The sequence below is a fragment of the Vicugna pacos genome, chromosome 31, assembly GCF_048564905.1.
Source record: "Vicugna pacos chromosome 31, VicPac4, whole genome shotgun sequence".
Classification (NCBI taxonomy): Eukaryota; Metazoa; Chordata; class Mammalia; order Artiodactyla; family Camelidae; genus Vicugna; species Vicugna pacos.
The window spans coordinates 26296109-26302003 of record NC_133017.1 but is presented as its reverse complement, the minus strand read 5'-3'; the positions used below and the strand labels follow the sequence as shown (position 1 = coordinate 26302003).

At 45.0% G+C, this 5895-nt stretch overlaps 1 long non-coding RNA gene across 2 annotated transcripts; it reads left to right on the top strand.

The window, feature by feature from the left end:
- Window positions 1-220: 220 nt before the first annotated feature.
- Window positions 221-3321, top strand: LOC140690769 (uncharacterized). Of its 2 annotated transcripts, none has more exons than XR_012066079.1 (3): window positions 221-564; window positions 1576-1776; window positions 2573-3321. It is a non-coding gene; the product is annotated as an uncharacterized lncRNA (long non-coding RNA). The 2 variants fall into 2 exon arrangements; XR_012066080.1 differs by lacking the exon at window positions 221-564 and adding an exon at window positions 834-904.
- Window positions 3322-5895: the final 2574 nt, after the last annotated feature.

Below are 5895 nucleotides of genomic sequence, written 5' to 3'. Positions count from 1 at the left end.
CCCTCATAAAACAAAAGATTAAAAAAAGAGAGCAGGGCTCAGCAAACGTTAAAAATAATAATAATAATAATTTTTTTAAAAAAGGAAAAAAAAAGGAAATCTGGTCCCAGGCGACAGAAGCCTCTCCCACTGGGAGTGGCTGATTCAGCGGCAGGTGGCGCCGTCGAGCCCACGCTCCGCAGCCTCCAAGCTGGCCCTCGCTCTTAGGCCAGAAGGCCCGTCCGCCCAGGCTGCAGGCAGGGACGAGAGTCCTCGCAGGCGCCTGCTGGAGGGACAGCGGGGGCTCTGCGGGGCCGGCACAGGTCCCCCTAGACCTCTGTGGTCAAAGCCCGTGGTGGGTGTGCAGAGGCTTAGCATCGCCCCGGCCTGGCGCTGGGATCAGGCTCAGCGCCGCGAGGGCCCACGCCGGGGAGCGGAGCGCAGCCCTTCCCCGGAGGACGACAGCGCGTCCTACTCCTGGAAGGACGAGAAGGGCGTGCTGACCAGCAAGTGACGGATTACACTGAAACCGGCCTGGAAGTTCCTGGCACCGCCTCCCACAGCCCGGCAACGTCATTTCAGCAGGTCTTCCTGTCTCTTGGGGTGAACTTTGTCGTGGCTGAACTCTTGCTTAATTGTTTTCTAAATAATTTACAGAGTCAATTTTATTTTTTAATTTTATTTTACAGTGATAAGAACACTTCGCTTCATGAGATCCACCCGCGTAACAAATGTTTAAGTGCCTGATGCCGTATGGTTATCCACAGGCCCAGTGTTGTACGGCAGGTCTCTAGAACTTTCTCGTTTGCCGTAACTGAAACCTTAGCCTTATTGGGCAGTAACTCCCCATTTCCCGCACCCGCCGCCCCTGGCAACACTCTCCCACTCTCTGCTTCTATAAATCTGACTACTGTGAGGACCTCCTGTAAGTGGAGTCAAGCACTATTTTTCTTTCTGTGACTGGCTAACTTCACGTTGTATAACGTCCCTGGGGTTCATCCACGCTGGGACATATGGCCAGATTTCCTTCTTTTTAATTTTTTAATTGACGTATAGTTGATTTACAATGTTGTGTTAGTTTCTGGTGTACAGCATAGTGATTCGATTATGCGTAAATATATTCTTTCTCATTATAGGTTATTACAAAATATTAAATATAGTTCCCTGAGCAATACAGTAGGACCTTGTTGTTTATGTATTTTATATATAGTAGTATGTACTTGCAAATCCCAAACTTCTAATTTATTCTTCCCCCCACCTTTCCCTTTTGGTAACTACAAGTTTGTTTTCTATGTCTGTGAGTCTGTTTCCGTTTTGTAAATGAGTTCATTTGTGTCTGTTTTTAGATTCCACATATAAGTGATGCAGAATAATATTCTCTTGTATTATATACTGCATCTTCTTTATCCATTTATCTGTCAGTGGACATTAAGGTGGCTTCCACATCTTGGCTCTTGTGGCCAATCTTTCTTTTCTCTTCTCTTCAGACGGATGAGCCTTAGTCCAGGCAGATGTAACCTCTTCTGTGTGTCCCTTGTAGCCACAGTTTCTTGAATGGATCTCAGCATTTGTGAATCTCTCCTCCCTTCTTTCCAGGCCTTTCAGAACCAATGAAGCTGGTGCTCAGATGCGTCCCAAACATGCCTTATCCACGCAGCATTCTGACCTGGGGCTTTGCGTGGATACTGGCCACGCCTCTCATTTGCGGTCTCCAAGGTGTGGCTGAATGTGTGTGTGTGTGTCCAGACTTCACAAATCGGGAAACCTGATAGTTTTGCTGCTTCAGGAAAATGAAATGTAAATATTTTCTCTTGCCTCTTGGGATGATAGGAAAATAAAGACTTCACCATTATCAAGGAAAAGAGAATTGGATTTAATAGGTTGTGAAAAGATCTTTGACACTTAGGGACAATTACATTGTCAGAATGTGAGGTGGAGCAAGTCCCTGAGGGAAACAAGAAGAGGAAAGAAGCATTTTCCTGAAATGGAGGAAAAGTCAGGAGGGATGTGGGGGGGGGGAGTGACAAGGCTTCGCACAGAAGTCTCATCCCTCCCAGGCCTCAGGACCCTGTGCCCCACCTAAGCATCCCACATGGTACCCCGCTTGGCGAATGTCCCAGGACACCCACAAACCCGAGAAAAGAGCGGTGAAGTATAGGATATGCATGTGGGGATAGAAGGGAAACCTCGTTTTCCAACCCACTTGGAATAAAGCTGGTGGCCTCACTGTGGCCGACATGGTGCTCCTCGAACTGGCTTCTACCTGGGCCCCCATCCCCCATTCCCCAAACCTCACACATACACTGACCTCCTCTGCTTCTCCCTCGGGGCTTTGCACTTGCTGTTCTCTCAGATATTTCCCCAGGATCTCTGCCTTTGCTGACACTTACATGGCCCAATGCCTACACTATCTTCAGAAACTAACAGAGAGTGGCCCTTCATGACTGTCTAATATAAAAAGAGCACCCCCATCAGTCTCTATTGCTTTATTTTGCCTGATTTCTTTGATATCATCCTTGATATTATGTTATAAAATGAAAAACAGTGCCAAGAAAATAAAGGACTTTTCTGTTTAATTTTGTCATTTCTGCAGTGACCTAAAAGGTGCCTAATGTTCGGTGGATCATCATGCTTAATTAACACATACCAAGAGAACAGTTTCCTTTACCATCCATTACCCCAGGCACGTATGGACTGAGCAACGGGAGAACGCAGCAGCAGATGGCGCTATGAACACAGGACGCATGAACCTAAAACTGCTCTAAATATTGTTTATTAATTTATTTTTTTAAAAAAGGCTGAGTACTGAATTTTAGACAAAACTGGGGAGTCTGACAGGACTGCTAGTTTTGTGAAAATCAAGGGACACTTGTAATAAGACCTACCTCCTCTCTGTATTTTCTGCTCAACTCTGCTGTGAACCTGAAACTGCTCTAAAAAAAAGAAAAGTCTACTAATTTAAAAAGAAAAAAAGAAAAAAAAGACTTACCTCCATCACCCTCTTCCACCTCTCACCTCTGAACTGCCGGAAACCCTAGTGTGAAAACGTTAGTGCCAGTGAGCAGGAAAGCTGAGCTGCCCTGTTTCCTGCACGCACTGCAAAGGCGTGGGATGTCTCACAGCGTTGTCAGCCTCCTGCCTGGCTACTCTCTGAGGAGATACCTGACACATACGGAAGGGCTGTCCCGAAGAGGTCTTGCTCTAAGAACAGGTCGTGGGGATGTGGCTGCCACAGGGCCTTGAGGTCCTGAGGACAGAGGTGTTTATACCTTGACTCAGCTTTTTTAAGCTTTTCTTTTTATGGCTAGTTCCCTTTGGGGATAAAGTGAAGGAATGTGTGTTTAGGACTAGGCTATAATCTTCTGTAAAAAAATTTTTTTTACAAAAACTAAGTTTTTTTTCTTGCATTGTTTCATATAGTATCTCGAAACAACTTTATGCGCTTTTTCCAAATGGAGCTGCAGGGTTGGAGGGTGTGTATTAGTTGAGGATCTCCAGAGAAACAGAACCAACAGGATGTGTACACGGAGAGAAAGCGATGTATTACAAGGAACTGGCTCATGCAATTACAGAGCCTGACAAGGCCAAGTCTGCAGTGGGGGCTGGCGGGCTGGAGACCCAGGAGGGCTGGTGATGCAGATGAAGTCTGAAGGTCAGCTGCTGGAAAATTTCCTCTCTCTTGGGGGCGCTGGTCTTTTTATTCTATTCAGGCCCTCAACTAATTGGGTGTGGCTCACCCACATTAGGGAGAGCAATCTGCTTTACTTAGTTTATTGATTTAAATGTTAAGCTCATGCAAAAACACTGACAGAAACGTTCAGAATAATATTTGAGCAAATATCTAGGCACCCTATGGCCCAGCCAAGCTGACACATAAAATCAGCCATCACAGGGTGGGAGAGAGGGACACTGAGACTCATCTTTGGATTACAAAATAAAAGTAAGTGGGAGCCTGTACGTGGAGAGGTGACACCCAGGGCAGAGCGTGGGGCACATCCAAGGTGGGCGCGGTGGCTCCGGGAACCAGGCAGCGCTGCGGGGAGGGGAAGGACAGGTCCCACCACCCATGTCCTCTCACCCCATCAACATCTAACTTCCTGAAACTGGGCTCGTATGCCACGTACCGGCTTTGGTCGGGGGATGCAGGTGGGCACTGTGCAAAGGGTGCCATGCTGCACTGCACTGGGGAGCAGGTTGGAAAAAAGGATCCCTGAAATCCTAGCCCTGGACCTGACCTCAGCTGGACACCGGGTAACACCTGGGCCAAGCGGCTCCACCTCCTGGTGCTCAAAAAGTGCCTGCTGGAGTCCGTGTCCAACTTCCCTTTGTTTCCTCCTAGAACTGTCCGTCTTCAGAGTCTCAGTGGCAGGTGTCGGTGTCCAGATGGACTCCCTCCTCAGAGCCGAGTGAGGACACGTCCCCTCCTCGCCATTCACTGAAGTCTGACGAGGCTGCCAGGGCAACTCACCGCAGTGGCTCTCTAAGACTCAGAATCCCCTTCTGCCCTTACTCTTCTGGGGTCTGTAAGGGTCACACGCACACACACAAATTAAATAAATAAAAAATAAAAAACAAAAGCAAACGAACAGAAAAATTCACCTCCAGTGCATCACTTCTCAGGAAGCCTCTGTGGTCAATGTGTGGAACAACAAAAACAAATACACAGGATCTAAAAGACAAGGAACTGAAAGAGAATCAGATCATTTTCACTAGTAAGACACAGTAAATGATATCTAGAAAAATCAACAAATCGTAATACAGGCATGTTATTTGGCAACATGGAGGTAAATGTCAAAAGAATGAGCTGAGAGAGGTGAAATGACCTGCCTCTGCTAGGGTGACCAGTGATCCAGGACTCTCCCAGTTTTAGCAATTCGAGCCCACAAGACTAGCAAACTATTTCAAAGGAATTTCAGGTATCAAGTGATGACTAGGACCTGACGAGGCAATAACTCTTATCTTTCTAGTGGAAGAATAAACTGGAATAGACATTCAAGAGTAGTCAGGAAATATCTGGAAGAATTAAAAATGTCTTTTCCTTACGACCAAAAAAAATACCCCCAAAACCCTTCTGCACACGTGCAGCGAAGGACAAGAGTGTGTTCACAGCAGTAGCACTATTCATAAGGGGAAAATGAAGCCCTGGAAACATCCAAATATGTCTACAATGAGGAATAAATGAATAAATTATACAACGGAATATTACAGTGGATAAGATAAACGACCTAGAGCCATGGGAATTAATGTGTATACATCTTTTAAAAATTGATAGCAGATGCAGTTTTGAAATGAAACATAAGGCAGGATACCATTTATTTAAATTTTAAAGTAAATTTATTATTGAAGCAATCTGGGTAAATACTAAACTATGCAAAATCATATTTTGCAAACAAACAAAATTAGGCTACAAGAAAACATACCAGATGCACGATGGTGACTGCCTATGGGGACTGATGGAGGAGAATGGAGCTCAGAAAACCAAACGGGGTGATTTCAACTTTTATCTACATTGCTCTCATGTTATATAGATATAGATCTAAAGTAAAATGTCTAGATTTGTTTTTCTGTGTAATGGGTACAAACGTGTTTATGACTATCCTCTGTAGCCCCCTGTAATTTTTAATTTCTGAAAATTAAAAAAAATGAATATAAAATACTATGAGATCCTTCAAAATGGAGAGACTATAAAAAGCTAGTAAGTTTTTTTATTAGGACACACTTTCTCTCTGGAGGGAAGGGATGAGTTAATTTATCCCAAATCAAACAACATTAATAACTAACTAGTTGTTAGGAACTGAGAAAATCATATGTGCTGGTGCTGAGTTAGGCTGGACTCTCCCAGAAAGCAATGTCTGAGTCAAAGGTGGGTAGTTAAGTCATTTTGAGAAATGATTCCAGAAGGCAGAGGAGGAGGAC